Source organism: Streptopelia decaocto (assembly GCF_964273445.1).
Source record: "Streptopelia decaocto genome assembly, chromosome: 1".
NCBI lineage: Eukaryota > Metazoa > Chordata > Aves > Columbiformes > Columbidae > Streptopelia > Streptopelia decaocto.
This window is the reverse complement of record NC_138663.1, coordinates 81,943,485-81,961,374: the sequence shown is the minus strand read 5'-3', so window position 1 is coordinate 81,961,374 and position 17,890 is coordinate 81,943,485. Positions and strand designations below refer to the sequence as shown.

Here is a 17,890-nt window from a genome sequence, read left to right as displayed (position 1 = left end):
ATACTTAAAACCAGCACAGCCATATCACAGGAGATGTCTAGCATTAGATGAAGTTCCCAAAAGGTTGTTAAAATAAACAAAGGTGCTTTCCAAAAATGAAGCACCACTTTTTTACTTCATCTAGTTAAGTTGAGAAATTTAAAATGACACTAGAATAATTATGATTGCTTGCTGTAAATCTGCATAGATTTGGATCAATTAGAATTTGTGTGTGTGTGTTATAAAGATTAGTTTACTGTCTGTGGACCCAATCCTTCTTGCATTACACATGTGACTAAATCTGTGGAGCCCAGTGACCAGAAAAAAAGACCCAGGAAGGCATTAAAATAGTTTACACATTCTGCTGCAAAGTTATCTCATACATATTTTCCCCCTAACTGGTTTTGTGTGTCTTATTGTCAAATATGAATCTGCATAATATCTCCTGGCCTGCAATCCTGTCCTCTTAGACCAGTCAGCAGTTCTCCTGCAGCCTTGCTTAGTGGCTGGTACATGAACGTGTTAGCATCTATGTACTGCTCTGTTTTCCGAAGCAATAATTTTCATATTTATTTTCATATTTTCTTAATTAGTTTATATGGCTTATTTGTTTCTAGCATATCTGTGTCTGTTCTTTTGTTTTTGTAAGCTGTGTGCATAATTTGGAAAGCTATCAATAGTGTGCAATCACTAAAGCAAAACAAAAACCCAAGCAAAAATTATAAAAATCAATCTACATTTACTTTATAGTATTGAAGTGCAGTGAAAGGTATTGGTCGTAATATGTAGTCATAGGGCTATTCTTATAGTAAATGAACTAGTTTTAATGTCTAGATAAACAACTATATGCCTACAAACTAAACCTGTCTACCCAAATATTCAAACTTGTCAAGGATCTTTGTCAAAGTTTTGAATCCCTTTCAAAAATTATTTTTCAGAACACAGATATTCTGTATGTAACTCCTGTTTTACTATTTGAAATGGAAATGGGCTGCAAAGCCTGCCAACTCATTTTTCATGTGCCTTTCCCCTGGTGTCTCTCTGCAGAATCAAGCTTGCACAGCAGTGTGTTTGTGTTCCCTTTTACATGTGGTCCTCGTTAAAAAAAATACAATGAAGTTTAGCTATGGTGAAATCATTTATGTGATTTTTTTTTTTTCTTAACCGGTGTAAAAAGTAAATATGTTTACTGTGTCCCTTTCCATTCAGTGTATTTCCTTTTTAAAGCTCCATTTGTGTTCAACAAGACAGTCTCTTTCTCCAAGATTAACATTTCTTATGATTGTTCCTGACAGAGGATTTACTTTCAGAGGCCCTGCTAAGGATAACCAAAAAAGGGCATGTAGCAAGACAGTTTTGGCAGCTTGCACAAATTTTCGGAGCTTTTTAGGTCTTGGTTTTCTGATGAGTGGCTTCCTGAGCATGCCTAGGGAATGACAGGCATCTCTGCAGGCAGGCTGAACCCACCTTGGCTTGTGCGTAGTCATTGGCTGCCTATTAGAATAAATTGAGGACAATGCATACTGCTGCCTGCCAATTGTAAACATAAGGGATATGTATTCACTTAGCATTGACTTTTGGGAGGGGCCAAGGAAAAGCTGTAGTTTAATTGAATAGGGCTGTGTGTGAGGCTGCTGGTGTGCCTTTCTTGCTGTGCTCCTGCCCAAGCAGCCGGTTATTCATTTCCTTCCTACTAGTTGAAAACTTTTCAGCTGCAGAGGTAAGGGTTTAAGATATGTATTTGTTTGGGAATGAGCTGGTCTGACTGCGTTTGCATTATGGCTAGAGGTTAAGCAGCATGCGAAATTTAACGAGCCGTGGAAACAGTGTGAAAGTGTCGGATGCTATTTTTCCTCCCCTCCTGTCTCTATGACACCCCCAACCCCCCGCCTCCTCTCCAGATGTTTGCAGTGAACTAAGGGAGATATCTCTGCTGGGTGGGTGGAGGGGATGCATGCTCACCCATCCCAGTGGACCCTAATGTGGAGGCTCTGGTTGAAGGGCAGGATCTGTGCCAGTCCCACTCCGTGTGAGATCCCGCAGCACGCTTGTTAGTGAAGCAATAACCCATCTGTCCTTATTTTTCCTTTTTTTTTTTTTTTTTTTAAAGAAAAAAATAACAAAAAGGAAAAGGAATTACAATGAAAATGTTTTAATGTGGTAATGGCTGGTGAATTGCTTTTAATTTTGCAACTTAATACTTGGGCTTTCAGGGCAGCCTGACAGTAAAGGCAGTCTGCCGGCATAACTGATACAGATACAGTAAAGCTCTGGTTAATGTCACTGATCTGATACTTGCTGAAGCAGATGTCTGTCATGGAAGCCTTTCATAGAAGTATTGTTGATGATAGATGGCATCCGATTTTGTCTTCAGTCTTCAACATGGGCAGCAGCATATTGCCAGAATGTTTTTTTTTGTGAAGTTGTCTTTCCTGTTAAAAGCAGGAGAAAAATGCACTTGGGTGGGACTGCAGCCCTTAAAAAGTCTGGGTCTGTGTTTGTGTCAGTCAGAGCGCTGCTGGGCAGAGCCAGCAAGAAGACTCCCCTCCCCAGCTCTTTTGACATGCTCGGACAGTTTGAAAGCATTGTGCAAGGCTGGCTGCTGATAGCATGATCTCCTGCATAACAGGGAATTTCTCAGAGAAAGAGCTGAGAAAAAGAAGGGAAGGATGAAGTTAGCTGCAGATGGATACTTGGGAGCAGCAGTCACTGATCTAAGTAGTAATCTCTGGCCAGACTTTCAGCAATAGAATTCATTTTTCTTAGGCATCATACATTGTTCAGAAGAATGGTCAAGATAATTGTTTTAAAAATACTTTTTTTGTGAAGTATTTGTTTTCGGAGGAGTATTTATTTTCAGAGTATGCAGTTTTAATGCAATTCCACCTAGGTGACGAGGCTTCCCTTGCTAAAAGGCATACAGGAGAATAATTTGTGAAAATAACACATTCCCTCCTTGGCAGCAGCTCAAAGAAAATAAGGAGACAGAGTGTTCCTTTTGTGAGAACTACGCATTTATTATAATTTGTCTATTTTAGGTACCATACTGTGAATTATTGTGCCTGTATGGTTTGCTGCCAAAGAGCCTTGGGACCCTGCATCCCTTCTTTCTCTGTGTCATTAAATGTAGCAGTAGGTTCTCTGTGAGCACATGCATCTGCAAACAAGTTTTATACCTTTTTCTCCTGTGATGGAGAAAGAGGATGGAGTCCTAAAACTGCATACACCAAAACCAATGAAATGGACTGCTTTAACATAAATTACAAATGGAGTGATGCTTCAAGGAAGTAAGTGGTCCATTTGCTTAATTAATTTGCCTTTAAGGTAAAGTGTGTTTTAACTATTCTCAACACATTTGGGAGGCTTTCTGACAGGCCAGTGTCTTAGTCAATAAAACCTATACACATGAATGGAATACCTAAATCATGATGGCAGAGGAGAAACGCCACATAAGATGCCTGTGAACAACAGGCTAAATTGAAATACTGTTTCCTGAAAACTCCTCTTTGTTGCAGCATGCAATGACAAGAGGATCAATTCCACAGCCTTCATTGACAGGACTAGTCTTGGTGAAATTAATACCATCATTAACAGATGCAGAATCTGACACAAGGGGAGTCCTATGTATTCTGAATATGTTTTGACAGTGAGTGAGGTAAGCATGAATTAAGGAGAATAAGGGATTTTCCACAATTGCTACTTCCTATGCTCACAGCATTGTTCTGACACAGAGCAGCCTGAGAAAGGGATAACTTCCCTTGTGCTTTTGTTTCTGGCCCAACACAGATACACAATGCAATAATGACACTGAAAGCTAGGTGATTTGAAAGGAAAAGGGGGCTGTATGTTGCTCTGGCTGATGTTGGAGGGAAAATAGGAGTGCATTAAGATGAGAAAATTTATTATTCCTCAAAGTCTTATGATCACACATGGCATGGAGGTGCGCTGGTCAATATCTGTCTGGATGCACACAAGTTTAGGGCACCATGCTACTGATTCCAGATGGGACGCTAGAAAGACAGAGCAATCCTTTTTTTGCTGGCTGCCAGCTCAGAAGTCGTTTCTGTCATACAAAGAGAAAGATGCCAGGGAGGGTCTATCAAGAAGTACTCCTTGTTTCGCCCTTCTCTGCATGCAGCTGGAGTGCCCCTGCCTATGGGGGTGATCTTTACACTGCAGAAAAGTGTGAGCCTATGGGTCTTCCTTCCTGCAGGACAAATAGCACTTGAATGTCCTTGGGATATTTAAGATACTCTCAGTTGCCTGCATGAATCTCACGCACACAGAATCACAGAATGGTAGGGATTGGAAGGGACCTCGTAAGAGACCTATTCTGTTGGCTACGAAATTAAAATTTGTATAAAAGATCAGTGGAGTTGTTAACCCCTATCTGCCAAGGGTACAACTTGGTGCATTTGGTTGTTTGGTGTCAACAAAGAGGGACAGGGAACCTTATATGCATAAGAAAGAGAGGGCCAAGAGAGCAGCATTAGCTGTCAATCTGCAGTGCTTGTCTGGACTCTTTTGGGTATCAGAGAAAGCACCAAAAAAGGTAACAGGGCAGAATGGGAAGTGCAATCTTGTGAACCTTTCATTGCCTTTCAGAGGAGCTTTATACAGAGTTTGCAGGATTGGGCTCCAGGTGTACAAAGCCTGAGGCAGACAGGCCTGTGACTGCAAAGAGTGGGAGTCTATCTTCAAAGCAAGTTTTCATTCTTCAAAAAATTGTCTCTTCTTAGTAACTACCCCTTGGCAGCTTGTAGCAAGAAAGCTGCTTCCCTGCTAGAATGCTCACCTTCAGAAATGTGCACGTGCAGAGGCCAGCTTGCTGGTTTTATTCATAGCTCCCCGGTGGTTTAAAGCCCCACGACCTGGTAAGTATGGGTTTTGGGGACATCTGTACTGATATCAAGACATCTACCTACATGGTGACACTTTATTCTTTTGGCACTGGTGTTTGCTGGGAAGCTGTAGCTGTTGCATGTCTCCAAATGGTTTGACAAGGATTTGACTAGGACTGAAATTTGACTCAGAGACATTTGAAGATCAGATTAGATCTGACCTTTCTGGATGAAACACTGAGGTCACAGGACAGTTGAACTATGTAACAATTTCTTTTTGCCTTTCCTGATGCTTTTGTATGGTTCAGCTAACCCAGCAGGAAAGGATGTTCAGTACACTGTAATTTGGTATCCCTCCCACCCCCAGGGGAACTTACTCCTATTTTTCTTGAAAATTATTTAACCAAAAATTTTAGGGTACATAACACTGTTACATAACTGCTAGCCCTGGTTAGCTGTATGCTTTACATCCTGCATAACAAAGTGTTTATTTTCATGTGTTTTATTTCTTTGGAACTGTGCTTAGTGCTGACAAATGGTATGGGGCTGGCAGCCTGGCTGCCAAGCAGACACCAGCACTAGCAAGGAGGTACCTGCTGCATCCTCTCCCCAAGCATCCCTAGCTGGCCCTGTGGGGAAGGCAGCCTTTCCTGTGGTCATAAGTACCTAGTGAGTCATTTATTGACTGTGTGTCTGTTTCTGTATCTTCAAGTGAGAGATAACCTGTACCTTTTCATGTTTAGTCCATGGGACTGCTGAGGCTTAATTCATTAGTGTTTATAAAGAATTTGTAATACCAAAACGGCAAGTTTAAGCACTGGCTAAACCCTTATTTTTGACTGATTTCCAAGCACCATTCTTTGTTTGTTTGTTCACACAGACATGTATTCCATGAGAAAGTAAGTTTTTCTAGACTGTGAGTATAAAACCGCTGAAGCCCAGTGATAGAGGCGGAAGATGGGGCAAGCTCAGCAGTGACACTGAGGTGACATATCTGGAGGGAATTTCTTGGGTGCTTGCAGATTTAACAGCTCTTGCTTGCACCCGAGACAGAGCCTTCCTGTGAAGCTGTTGTACCAAAAATGTGGGATGACAGCTTTTACTTACAGATCTGCCATAGTGTCATCAGCTTGGAAGAGAAACTACTAAGCAAGCTGCTAAACCGTATTTACTTGTCCAGTTTCATGTTGATGAGAGCATTTTAAATTGTAATGCCTGGGGCCAGCCCAGGCTGCAGTCGGGGAAATATTAGGGAAAGATTTCAGGCAATGGAAACAACATTACATGTTTCCACACCCTCTTGTGTACAGAATACAAATAAAGAGCATTTCCCACGAGACTTACTGTGGAGGGTGTGAAGCAAAATGGAACCCACCCGTTTGCACATTTTCTGTTTTTGTCCTTAAATGGCAAAAAAAATCTTTGGAATTTAGCTCATAGAAGGCTTATAAATAGATTTGTGGAGATAAAGTTTTGCTGTAAATGCTCTGGTTTTGGATCTATTCAGAAGAGTAACTCTGTAGGCCAGCAAATATGAAAAGGGGGGGGGGGGTATTGGGAGTATTGCTAAATGCGCAAAGACTATTTCGTTGCACATAGGCATGCACATATTTATGTGTGTGTGTGTCCATGCTCCTCCCTCTTCACCTGCACTGACCCTCCCATTCTCCCTGCAACTATGTGGAGATCTGAGAGGTCTGGAAATCACTGTGTGCACTTTTAAAAGTTAAGTAACTTAGGATGAGGGAGAACTAGTGTTCAAGATTAATCAAATTGCTAAGGGAGCCTGAACCTCTGACAGCTCTTTAAACAAAGGTCCTGTGATTTGTTGGCAGCTTGTTTTATGTCCTTCTCTGAAGCAGCTGGCTCTGTCTAGGAAGAAGCTGTGCAGGGCTGGATGAACCCTTTCTGAGCGATCACAGGAGCAGCGGTTCCTGTGCTCCTTTAGAAGTCAAGGTTCAGTCCTGCAGACTTGTGTCAGTTAGATTCCAGTCAACTTCAAAGGGAGCTCTGCCCAAGTGAAGGAGTCTCTCTCTGATCAGGCCCTTGTTTGTTTCTTATTTGCAAGGCTTTGATGTTCCCTGTTTGCTTTGTGACTGCCACAGGGCATGTTACTACCCTTTTCCCCACTTCATTCTTTTCTTTGACAGTGTGCTCCCTAATGGTGAAATGGTCCTCCTCCCTGCCCCTACTTTGTTTTTTTGAACCACAGTGTTCACACTGGTAAAGTCTCTCTCTCATCCCAGGAACAAAGGTAGGACTTTTTTTAATTCTTCATCGTCATACTGCTTATTTGATAGTTCAGATAGATAATCACCTTCTAATACCTGCAGTTGTTCCAAGGACAATTTTCTGCTCAGCCTTCTGGGATCAGCTGCAGATGGAGCAAAGGCTGACGACTTTCTGTCTGCATCTTCCTAATGACCTAGTGATAATCACCTTTCTTTGAAAGCCATTGAACCAGGGGAAAAATTGGCTTTGCTCAGGCCTAGTTAAAGCTTGTAGGTTTGGAAAAGTAAGTCCTAGAACTTGGCTGCTATGTGTAGAAATGGGAGTGGGCTGGATTAGCTCTGAGATTTGGAAAAGAGTTTGGTCAGCTCTCATTCACCTGCATCACTTAACGTGGTGGTGCTGCTGGAGGCCTCTAGTCAGCATCCTTCATGTGAGGCTTTGGACTGCTGCACCCCTGAGTCCTCAGGAAGGAGAGAATTTGTTTCATTTTATGGCTTTGGAAACAGCTTAGTCCCATATGCAGAGCCACACCCCTGCTATGAAAATGAGGGGTTTCATTCAGATGTCTGATAAGCCACAGCTGTTCCTTTGCCACTTCAAACAAAACGTGGATTATAAAGACTGAAGTGCAGCATTTTAGTTGCTGTAAATATGAATAAGAGTGTTTAGGCAATCCACATGATACTGAGCCAAGCATTTCTGTGTCTAATGTATATTATACAGAAAAAAAGTTGGCCAGATGAGAATTTTGCTACCACTATCCCCAGTAACTTAAAACATCATCTGTTTTCTGATGCATTGGTGAAAATGAGGGACAACTTTTAACCTGGGCATCAGCTGGCCTGAATCTGATCTTGCTTTTAGCAGCTGTACAGTGATGTAAACTTAAACTATATTGTTAGTTTAAAAAAAAAAAAAAAAAAATTTGGTCTGATCTCAGTTGTCTTAGTGCATATCTGTTTGATTTTCTTGAGTTGCTCAGAATTCACAGTGGGCTGCTTGCTGTCAGAAGCCGTCCCTTTTTCTTTGGCTTTCTGCACATCTCCTAAAGAATGATGGCACCAGGAAATTGGATCAAAATCCCAGTAATGAACATTCACTGGGTAATGATATTTCATACAAGAGAGGGCAGTGCAAACCCAGAAAGCCAGTAAAATTCCACTGCTCATTTTGTCCTTGGTGATTAAAAGGCCCTGCCATATATGGGAAAGGTCTGAGCTTCATTCACTCCAACCACAACAGTAAATGGCTTATTCACTGGACACAGTATGCAATCAAAGAGCAATGCCTTATGACAATAAAAAGGAAAAGTAACAACTTTTGCTTGCAGTTTGTTTGCAGTTTTCTACACTGTGTGTTATTAAAAGCTCTGTAACTATCTTTTTGTTATTCCTTTATTTAGATCCATGTAAACTGCAGTGGTTTGCAACTTAACCCTCCCCCATAAAACCAGACACGCCAGCCTATTTCCTCTCCTCCTCCCTACACAACCCAAACAAGAAAAAGACGTTTCCTCTACCAGTATATATAAATGTACCTCCCCTGTCTTCAGTGCATCTATTGTGGATTTATATGACTAAAGGTTGGGATTAGCAGCAAAATCTTATTCTCACCAGGTATAAAGCACTATCTTTAACAAAAGCAATCATTTAATGCCAGTATTTCAGACACAGTGGTAGGACCATATGAGTAAAACAAATAGGAAATGTATGTGTGCATGTATGAATAGGGACGAATTTTGGAGGAGGAAGGGAGCAACGTGCTTTGGAGTTGCAGAAGGGGTCCCTAGTGCTCCATGCACCCTTCAGGGTTTTTCTTTCCACTGCATCAGTTTCTTCAGTGAATTCCTACACAGACAACATTAGTCATTGGAGCACAGTTGTGTTTACATTCTTGCTTTTCAGTGTATTTTCTTTAGGGATTAGTACTCTCTCTGCCATCAAAATGATGTCAATAGTCAGTCTAGTTCCATTTTATTTCATAAGGAAACAGACAGTTAAGTGACTGCAGCAATGGATCTACATAGGGTTCTCTCTCTGGAGGCTTTCTGGAGTTTTTATTGTTTGATTTTTTTTTTTTACATTGACTGCCTTAGAAATATAATGTTTGTGTCATATTGGTAGGTTTAGAGATTATGTCTGGGGTCCTATCCCTATATAATTTTGATGAAAACCTCCATTTTTGTGGCCAGAAGGGCTGATTGATCAGTCTGATCTGCCAAACTACATGCTTCATTGCACACCATCCAGTCACTCATGCTTGGAGGCCACTTGTGCTGATATGGTTAAAATGGATGTTGTAGCTAGCCACAGGACAGGCTGGCTGGATTTGAAGCAAATATTCTGCTTCTCCAAAATGTTGTTGTGCCTCCCAGGAAGGACCACAGCTCTGTGACAGAGGTGTGGTTCGGCTTCTACTTTCACATACATCTGGGTACCACTGCAGTTTTCAACAAGTGTAACTGGTAATATGAATTTTTGCCCATGTCAAGAAAGTAGAGGTTCTTGCAGGTGACCTGCCATGGGGTGATAAGAGATTTACCTGACAGTTTAGGCTAGCTGTTGACTGGCAGCATTCAAGTGGTTTGGCTTCTCAATATCAGAAAGTTGCTTTTTGACGCATAGTGCTGCTTCTGTTTCTAGTGTTTAGGAAAACTGACCTTTCTGTTTGATAGTCCTTTATGTCTGATACCTCTCTTCAGTGAGAAGAGGCATGTTTGGGGGTTTTTAATTGTTATTTTTGCTAAAGGTGAAACTGCCTTACTTAACTGCATCTGAAAGGTCAGAATCTTTTAAGTCAAAGAGAGGCAAGATGTAAGTTAGGCCTATTTTGAGATATTGCTGCTTTTCATCTCTGGACAGTAGTACTTCTGAGGAGATGTCATTTGACAGTTATGAAGTCATGCTAAGACATGCCCAAAAGAAACTGTCAGGTTGTGACAGCTGGATAATGCAATAGTAACATGTGAATATCTCTGTTTTCTAGCTCTTAGAATGATCAGGGATAGCCAATTGGGAGACTAAAATAACTGGATATCTAAACTTCTTCATATTTCTTCATTCAGGATTTAAATTGTGAGAAACCTTGTACTATATTAGCTGCTTAAATAACATCTGTATCCTCTGGAAAAAGTCCTTGAATAATAAGCACATTGAATGCAATAAGTATTATTGAATGGTTGAAAAATAATTTCATTTCTTCCGTTTCTACCATCTTCAGTCTTCCTGAGCCCAAATGGAAGACATGAGACTGCTTTGTTTTTCTTCTTCCTCTTAAAAGAGGAAAGTGTAAATGATGCATGCTTTGGAGTAGTTTTTCCACCACTTTTCGCTCCTTTAAGTGATTTGTAGCCAGTCTTGGTGTTTGTGCAATTTTATTCTGGCTACCTGTAGAGAAGCTTTGCAGAAGTTCATGTTGTTGAACTCCGCTTCTTTGTACTGGCCACAGCTGGAAGTTCCCCTTCCCTTTGTTTGTTGGGGTCCTTCAGTAAAAGCTGTCAAAAGTCATCATTTTACAAGATAAGTTTTGTGATTTTTGTTTAAGTTTTTTAGAACACCCTTCCTTGTGCTGCTTGTGTCAGTAAAGATGTTTATTGCTTCACCTGTGAGACCAAAAAATTGGTTGTCATTCTTGGGCCATCTGCTCTAACAACCTAATTGTTTTTCCAAAACAGGCAGCATTTTTTTTCCTGTTCACTACCTTCTACAATAGATGTGAGCTCCTTTCTTGGAGTTAATATATAGCAAAAGTAATATTAACAAGAGTGGAGGGAGCAGTGGTCTGTTTGCCTTCTGTATCATAGCATCTGATAAAGATCAGTTGATCGCTGGAATTCACTATATGTGTAGGAAATGTGTTTAGTTATAAATGAACAGATTGAAGTAGTGACAAACTATGAATCTGACTGATGTGACAAAATACAGTTATACTGTTCTGAAAGCCTGGACACCAGTGTGATGAACTGGAAAAAATATCATAATCCAAGTATGTTATTTCTGTCTGCCCTGTTACTCTTCAGGGCAATGGAAAGGGACTGATGGAAAGGCTGTTGGCATCAGCAGGCATGGAACTGGTTTCATCGATCTTTGTTCAGTGCTTCCAGGTCACTGAGGATGAATATAAATATTTACATTCAAGGCTTTTCCCTGACTTAGAATTAAATACCAGAAGCTATAAGCATAAAAAACCCTGAACCAACAAAACACAACAAAACAAACCAAAAAACAACAAAAAGCCCCCCACAAAACCAAACACAAAACTAAAAATGAAAAACTAGGAAAGACATATTAGGTCATCTTGTCTCTTTCCTCTAAGCAGTGCATGATGATTCCCTAAAGTGTATTCACATGTGTTTTGTCCATAAACACCTCTGTTTATTAGCAAAATAAAATAAGCTGAAGTTTTTCAGTGAGGATTGGGATAGTTTGCTGCACTTTCTAGCTTTTAGCAAGGGGAAATAGCTATCATTCTAAAATGTGTTTCTTGGCCCATGGATATTGCTCATGTGAATTCAAGCAAAAAAAACTCTAATGAATGGAAACTTGTAGAAAAGTTAGTGGCAGCTGGTTTTATTATGCACCATGGCTTGGACATGATTTCATGTCAGTTTAATACTGGTGTTACCTCACTGATTTTGATGGAACTGCTTTCCATTTGAAAAGGAGTAAATGGAGCCAAAGTCAGACACAGACCTAAGGAGACTCTCTGAGTGAGGATTTTAATTTAGTGAATGTGCTTTACATACACATAAAATATATGGGCATATCTGTATTTTGCAGTAAATGTGTCAGGCCACCTAGGAGAAGGGGCCAAATTCTGCTTTGAATAGCACCAGTGTAAATCCAAAATGAACTGTAGGGGTAACATGCCAGGGAGAGCTAAAAAAGTATCTCGTTTTTCTAAGTGCTGGGCTGAGTTTGTTTCATATTGGACTTTTGATGTTTCCTTGATGAGACGGTTTGGAAAGATGGCAGAATAAGAGTGGTCTGCAGGGAGTTTCAGGGTATTTTTTCTTCTTAATTTCAACCATATCAAATTAAAAGAGAGGTGGTGTTGACTATTGTGAAGCCAGCTCAGACAAAAGCACCACATGTGCAGTTATTCTCCCTTGAAACTATCAAAGCAAGCAATGAAATCAGAACCATATATTTTTGGAATCAAACCTCTCTTCAGAATTGTGCAATATTACATCCTCCTTCAAGCTTAGCCTTCAGCTTCACTGAATCTTGCAAAATTGTAGGAAGGCTGCTGTACTCTTGTGAAAGTATAGCTTTGGTCTCAATAAGGGAGAAGAGCCTTAAAAGTTCTTAAAGTTTAGCAGAGATGTTACTTTACAAGCAGGATTTTTGAGTACTACAGCAACAGCCTGCAACTGTGAGGTAGATAGGCTTTGCCATTGCTCTGTGTATGAGGAAACACAGTTAAGACATGGCAGGTATTGATTAATAGTGAAGAAAGGCCAGGGAGACAGGTTTTGTCATCTTGGTTTCTTGCTTCTTGCATTTTGGTGGTCCCGCTCACTGCTTTCCTGTACGGCAGCTCCTGAGGTACAGGCATGTCTGGAATCAAGGTCTGCAGCCTGCGCAGTGTGAGCTTTGAAATGTTGTGATCTACTGTTAGATTTTAACACAACTCCCTTGATTTTAGCAGGACTTCCCACCAGTGTAAAGGCTGGTTTAGGATGCTTTTTGCTTTGCTCAGTCTTTGAAGTGGTGATATTTACAGATGCATGGCATAAAGGTTCATTGTAATGTAGTTTGCGGTGGGATGCTGTGCACTCCCAGGGATGGAGGGAAAACATTTTAAGATTGCATAGTTATGTAGTGTTAACCTTCATTTTTACTTGAGGTCTTGAAGGAAAGCAGAATGATGGTAATTAAGCTTGATCTGTAGGCCAAAATTGAGGGAGAGAAGGCAGTGAGTTATGGGGAATGTTTTAAATGGCCCTATCTGCTTGTTTAAAGGGAGGTCTTATGGAGAAGGGTTACAAGTCTCTTCTCAATCTGTTATAGGGTTCTTACTGTTCACTGTCATCCGAGCCAAAGCTAATTATATTGTCCACAGAGAAAGTGCAGCAGAAGCAGGTGTCCCTGTGGTTCATACAGCTGCTAATTGTTCCCAGTGGTGATGCAGAAATGTGTTCTTACAGAACTAGTTTGAGATCACCAACTTGCTTCACATATGATAATACTCTGCCATCAGACAGAAATGACTTCTGCTACCTGTAATGCTTTGCCAGATTTACAGTGGTTAGCATGAATTAGAGGCCCTATTTCTCAGATGATTTGTGATGAGATTTTTAATTCTCTCTGGATCTTCCTCCTAAGCAAATTAAGTGCTGCTGAGAGAGAGAAACTCTGGTGGGAAAGCTCTTGTTTGAATGCAGCACTGAAAAGTTTTCTCCTGTTTGCTTCCAGCATGTTTCTGTCCTAAAAAAACCTCAATCATATTCCTACTTTAATGCTTTTTTAAGCTAAACATAGCTTACCAAATTCAACCTGACCTATATATGCTAAATAATATTGTGCACATTGTAGGTCCATTAACAGATAAAAATGGCCAAAGTCATGTGGAGAGTCAGTGAAAGAGGCAGGGGCAGAAACGAGGATGTCTGCCTCCTACAGCAAGATACACAGGTCTAAACTACGCTGTCATCCCAGGGCATAATATTCATAGGCCTACTATTTACTTTTTTCACATAGCTCCTGGAACTACCATACTGACTGCAAAGGAAGAGATAAGTAAGCAGGGCAAATTTTGCATTTGAAGAACTATTAAAATGTGAATGCAGTTCAAATACACTTAGAGGTGTGAGAGGAGGAAAAAAAAAGCCCAAGATATTAAATACAGTGTTATCAGCTGAGCATTCTTCTGTATGAAGAGGACCTAAATAGATGTTGTCTGGTGACCTGGATGTCATAGGATGTGATGCCTTTTAATATATGCTGAATTTCTCCATTGCTATTTAGTTAAGTATAAGGTTATTATGGAGTGTTATGGTATGTTCAAAGAAGCCTGGCCACCCTAAGTCGGTTTTACTTTTGGTCAGTAAAAGTACACGATAAGAGATGCTCAGCCAGTTTTCTCCTGCTGGATACTTGCTGGTGCTGGGAATACTAAGATGGTCTACTCCATGGATTTATATTAGTATCACACTTATTGCATTGGACCGCTTTTAAGAAATTATATTATTTATAATTTACTGAAGGTATTCTCAGCAAATAGGCAATAGACTCTGTAGGCAGTACATCTGTCATGCTGGTTTTAGAAAACAGAGGTGGCACAAAGTTATTTGGTGCTACTATCTCTCTGAAGTATCAGAAAGAAAAGCTTTATGCATTTATACAGGTGCAACTGGCTTCAACTGAAGGGCCATTTTGATGAGACATGGACTGTCTCATTTATATCATTGCTATAAATTACGTTTTGACATTTACATGACTTGTAGAAAACAAACACACTCCACTTGTGTTGGCGTTCTTGTTGTGTGCATAAAAGAAGACCTGTCCTCCTTACACATATGCATTTTCTGTAAGAACATAATGCCCCTATTCAGTATTCATAAAGAAGGTGCTACACAGCTTGGCTGTTTGATGAAGAGAGGCAGTTGCAGAATTCCACTCAGCTGAAATCACTGATTTTTGCAAATGGAATAGTTTATACATTTTTTCTTCATTAAAAAGAAATGCAATTAGTGTTTCACTGAATTCCACTCAGCTGAAATCACTGATTTTTGCAAATGGAATAGTTTATACATTTTTTCTTCATTAAAAAGAAATGCAATTAGTGTTTCACAATGTTTATATGGATAGCATCAGCTGAATCTTGTTCCAGTCTGTTGCATGCTGTTGTAACGTGACCTATAATGTGCATTATGCAAAAAATTGGACTTGGGATGCCCAATGTTAAGTGCAAATTCCCAATGCAAGTATGAAGGTTTGTCAAGCTGAATTAAGCTCCTTAGGTGATATCAGAAACAGTTTTGCTGGTTTATTTTTTGCAAGGGATAGGGATGGAGGAGACTGAATAGAAGACGATACACTGCAAATCTGAAGAACTAGATCTTGAATTAGGCTGTTGTATTAAGTCTACAGACCTAAGTCAAGTCACTGCCCAATTTTCACTTTTCAGTGTAGTGATCCTTAGAAACTCTTCTGGCTGTGTTGTCAGCAAATTTCTTCCTAACAAGGCAAGGGCATCAATTCAAAACTTTTCAGTGTGCCAGCAGTACCAATAATGCTATTCCACATGGTTTCCTCTTTTACCCTTTTGCTTTGTTTTCTATGTGTTTTGCTTCACCTTAGCTTTCTTGATCAGATATTACTTCTGGTTTAATAGTATCACAGCATTATAAAACTTCAGGACAATTTACTTAAGTAGCTTATAAGTAGTTGTACTGTAGCATTTTACTGCTTATTGCATTTGAAACCTGAGCAATCTCAGGCCAGGTTTACCTCTTTTGAAGCTTATTTCATTTCTAACCGCTTGTCATACTACAGAATGCATTTCTGGAAGTGATGCAAAAAGACCAATTGTTTCCATTGTCCCTTGAGATTAAAAGAAGCTATTGTGCTCACTAGAGTATTAGAGAAAGAGTTTACTAGATAAAAATGCATGTTCTGAAAATCCCCAGCACATTATTCAGCGATGATCCATACAGCCAGTGAAATACATTATTGGAGGTGATGCACATCAGAAGTGGTAGATACTCTCCTATTTATGCTCTGAGGCACGGTATTTCCAACAGCTTTTGGAAGCAGTCATTCCTATTTTGGGGTATCCCATACACATGCATCATAAAATCTGAATTGCTCCAGTGCAGTGCTTTTAGGAACTTTTAGTTGCCATAGCTTGGACTGGGAGTTACTGTCCTAAAAAAGCAGTTCCTTGGTTGTTGTGGGGGTTTTCATCAATGCCTATTCAGTTCTGTTTCATCATTTCTTCTCCTATTAATAGCTGTTGCAGACCACGCAGAGAAACATATGCCTTGTTTTGCCTTTTACTCATTTGAATGTGGTCAGTGATTTTACAGTGTCTGATTTACAGTTGTGCTTGTCACTGGTGACTGAGGGGCACAGGACCTGAAATTTCATTTTGAATGCTGCTTTGCCATTAAGCGAAGAGTTCAGTCACTGCTGTATTGCCATAAGTACCAGATTTTGTTAGGAACCTCAGGTGTTGACTCAGGATGTCATGGCTTGTGCATAAAATCATGTGGATTGAAAAAAGCTTCATTTAAAGGAGCCCAGGGATTTAGACATTTAGGTAATTGCTGTCTATCATAGCCTTGTTAATGTGAAGAGGAAAGACAGAAGGGAATATGAAGTACTTTGAGCTAGCAGATAAAAAATACAGATCCTGTAGTACATACAATCTTTTATCTTTAAAAATGTATGTGTGGTTAACGGCTTTAAGCACTGGATGCTGTCTTCACAGTATCACAGTATGTTTGGGATTGGAAGGGACCTCAAAAGATCATCTAGTCCAATCCCCCTGCTGGAGCAGGAACGCCTAGGTGAGGTCGCACAGGAACATGTCCAGGCGGGTTTTGAATGTCTCCAGAGAAGGAGACTCCACAACTTCCCTGGGCAGCCTGTTCCAGTGCTCTGTCACCCTTACTGAGAAGAAGTTTCTTCTCAAATTTAAGTGGAACCTCTTGTGTTCCAGCTTGATCCCATTACCCCTTGTCCTATCATTGTTTGCCACCGAGAAGAGCCTGGCTCCATCCTCATGGCACTCACCCTTTATATATTAATAAACATTAATAAGATCCCCCCTTAGTCTCCTCTTCTCCAAACTAAAGAGACCCAGCTCCCTCAGCCTTTCTTCATAAGGGAGGTGCTCCACTCCCTTAATCATCTTCGTTGCCCTACGCTGGACCCTCTCCAGCAGTTCCCTGTCCTTCTTGAACTGAGGGGCCCAGAACTGGACACAATATTCCAGATGTGGTCTCACCAGGGTGGAGTAGAGGGGAAGGGGGACCTCTCTCGATCTACTAACCCCCCGCCTTGTAATACACCCCAGGATGCCATTGGCCTTCCTGGCCACAAGGGCACAGTGCTGGCTCATGGTCATCCTGTTGTCCACCAGGACCCCCTTTGATTGTATCAGTGCTGAACTTATCTTCAAAATTGAAACCTCTGATTTTCTAGTACATGAGTAAGTGAAACCTAAGCACCTGTAATCTGTGAAAATAAATGTAATTACTTTAGCAATGTATTACAGCTGGCCAGGTTTAATGTTAAGATACCTGTTTCTCATAGCTGACTAGTGTCAGAAGACAGAGGTGACGGCTTGATCTGTGCTATGTTGACAGAGTAGAGGAGAAAAATTATTGCCTTACATTCTTCTGCGTGCACATTGAAGTGAATTAAACTGAGTTGCAATTCTGACCTTTGACACTTCTTCCCACTATTTCTTCTGTTTAAAGCGTCTTGGTGAGAGTAGTTTTTTTTAATATCAAAAGTTCTGGTAAAACTGTAGCTAAGTGGACTGCTTCAAAATTGAACACTTGATAAAATCTTCAAGAACACCTAAGACATCTGAAAGCTGTCACTGATCTATTTCAAGGAGGTAGTGTGCTGGAGCTAGGACTCTGTTGTGCTTTAGCGGACTTTTTGGCCTTGTCTTTTTTATTTGTCTCTAAAACCCATATTTCACGTTTCTGTAGTAGCACAGGGGTAAAGGGCTGACTGTAGCAAAGCACTTTGGTGTCCATCAGTGATTGCTATGGTGGTAATGATAAGCTCATGAAAGACTGTGGAAGATCTCTCTCTGGTCAGACCACTGGCATGAAGTGCTGCTTGTATGGGTATAGCTCTCTTCATTATTCTCCAGAT

General features: G+C 40.5%; 1 protein-coding gene across 3 annotated transcripts in view; it reads left to right on the top strand.

Annotated features, from left to right (window-relative positions):
• The first annotated feature begins 1,543 nt into the window (after nucleotides 1-1,543).
• CALD1 (caldesmon 1) overlaps nucleotides 1,544-17,890 on the top strand; it is a 209,818-nt gene continuing 193,471 nt past the window's right edge. Inside the window, exon 1 of one of the 3 annotated variants that reach the window (XM_082043413.1) lies at nucleotides 1,544-1,699. The gene's annotated coding sequence lies outside the window, so the exon portion shown is untranslated. The remainder of the gene's footprint in view (nucleotides 1,700-17,890) is intronic. The other 2 variants (XM_082043415.1, XM_082043414.1) reach the window with 2 other exon arrangements.